The sequence below is a fragment of the Octopus bimaculoides genome, chromosome 14 (assembly GCF_001194135.2).
Source record: "Octopus bimaculoides isolate UCB-OBI-ISO-001 chromosome 14, ASM119413v2, whole genome shotgun sequence".
Lineage (NCBI taxonomy): Eukaryota > Metazoa > Mollusca > Cephalopoda > Octopoda > Octopodidae > Octopus > Octopus bimaculoides.
In genome coordinates this window covers 59,948,209-59,950,448 of record NC_068994.1, presented here as the reverse complement: position 1 = coordinate 59,950,448, position 2,240 = coordinate 59,948,209, and the positions used below count along the sequence as shown (strand labels likewise).

The 2,240-nt window shown below is 39.0% G+C and overlaps 1 protein-coding gene and 1 long non-coding RNA gene across 3 annotated transcripts in view; one reads left to right on the top strand and one right to left on the bottom strand.

Moving 5' to 3' along the window:
* Nucleotides 1-2,240, top strand: part of LOC106882916 (regulator of G-protein signaling 12) — a 106,072-nt gene that overhangs the window by 8,018 nt on the left and 95,814 nt on the right. The gene's annotated exons all lie outside the window — the stretch shown is intronic.
* The window catches only part of LOC128249397 (uncharacterized), a 19,586-nt gene that overhangs the window by 12,807 nt on the left and 4,539 nt on the right, over nucleotides 1-2,240 (bottom strand). The window lies entirely within an intron of this gene.

Sequence of the window (2,240 nt, the reverse complement as noted above, 5' to 3'; positions counted from 1 at the left end):
AGAGAGAGAGAGAGAGAGAGGGAGAGAGAGAGAGAGGGAAAGAGAGAAAGAAAGAGAGAGAGAGAAAATCCTTTGAAGAAAATTATGTCAGTCAGTGAAAACATTCACTTCTTTGATAATTATATATATATATATAAAATCAAAATAAGCAACAGGATATCAAGTAGTAATGAAGTACAACCATTTCAAGCAACTCCATTTAATTGAACAATGCAATCATTACATCAATTTAAATGCAGGGCTATCTTCAGCTGCACAAAATATAGAATTTTTTCACAAGTAGGACACATTAATATAATTTTTCTTAAATATTTTAACAAAGTAGGAAGATGCAAGAAATTCATGTTGCTATTGTAGCAAAGAGGCTCTGAATAGATTGCAATTTCTTAGAATCACCTGGAGCATAGTGGGGCCATAGGGTTGTAATTCATTTCAAATTTATCTCTTTATCATCTATTAAATCTGAGACTAGAAGACCGTGTCTATTTTGAATAAAGAACAAGAGTGAGTTGACAGCTTGAGAAGCTTAACTCTATTCCTCTTAACACCACGGTGAGCACCATCATTTGTATGACGTTGAAAATATTCCAACAACATTGTCTGAACGATGTTGACATCAACTTTAAAAAATTCATTCAAGGTTTGGTCCCCATACTATCCATCCACTACAAAAATCATGTTCATATCACAGCACTAAGACAGAACTATTTTGGTGCTGTTCTCTTTAACATCAAGCCAAGAGAGAGAGAGACAAACAGACAGACATACACACACTGTGGGAATCAATGCATGCATGCATTCGACAGTCTGAACTTTCTTACAAGAGAATATGCCACAATGCATTTGCAGTACCAGTGCTAATATCAACATTTGGAATACTTGACTGGTGTGTAGAAGAAATTCACTCCATAGACATTAAAACTCAGTGATACCGACAGGCTCTATCTAAGAAGAGATAACAGAGGTAGAGGCTTGAGATCAGTGTAGACGGCCTCCGAAGGTCTCAGTCTCTCAAGCACCATTTGCTAAACAACACCAACAAAAACAAACACATGAACTTAGTGCTGAAAAAAAAGGGAGAAAACCAATATCCTACACGTTGGAGATGATCCCCTCAGGAAGCACTCTCTTCCTGATGAACTCCCATACAACTCCAAATCAGCCAGATTATCTTAACTTCAAATAAGACCTGAAGGTGAAACACTCAGCATACCAAAAAAGAAAGAAAAAAAAAACCATACATGGTTATGTTTCCCAAAGACTTGAAGAAGATAGTAACATTGGCATGTTACTATCTTGAACTCATGACCATTACATGACATCACACTTCGAAGACAATCCAAGAGCAGGAGATGGCTACTAAATATCTAATCAACAAAAGACACAGTGAAGCCCTTGGAGTTCCAAGATGCAATCAAAAATGTGGATTATACCATATTTCAGTGGAAGATTTCACGTGATTAGCAGCTGCCCAGCCATTTGGGGAAAAAAGAACTGGACTGGCTCCTGTGCAGATGGCACGTAAAAAACACCATTTGAGCGTGGCCGTTGCCAGTACCACTTGACTGGCCCTTGTGCCAGTGGCACGTAAAAGCACCCACTACACTCTCGGAGTGGTTGGTGTTAGGAAAAGCATCCAACTGTAGAAACTCTGCCAGATCAGATTGGAGCCTGGTGTAGCCATCTGGTTCGCCAGTCCTCAGTCAAATCGTCCAACCCATGCTAGCATGGAAAGCGGACGTTAAACAATGATGAACGATGTACACAAATATCAGTACAAGGAATACTGGTGGAACATCCCCATCGAAACATCTGCCAAGTGTAAGCATAACAGGCTGGGTATTGTTGTTTGGGACAGACAAGGAAAAGTATGTAGTCATAGAGGTCAGATGTGCGGCTGATGTGAATATCTCTTTGAAAATCGAAGTAAAAGAAGATAACTGTGGACAAAATTGAAACCTCCAACTTCTGTATCTGGATCACAAATTTACATTGGTACCAATAATAATTGGTGAACTTGGTTTTGTAAGTAAATGCCTGTCAGTCTGGATAAGCTTGGATTTTCAGAAAAAGAACCACCCGTCCAACAAAGGAATTGGTGCCGTGACCATCACATCTGTTTCCTACAACTTCATTAATCACTATTATCTTTCAGGTGTTTTTTTAATAGGTAGAAAGTGACCCTGCTGTTGATTTAGCTGCTATTTCTAACAGGTCTAGCAGCTGCGTCGACGTTTCTT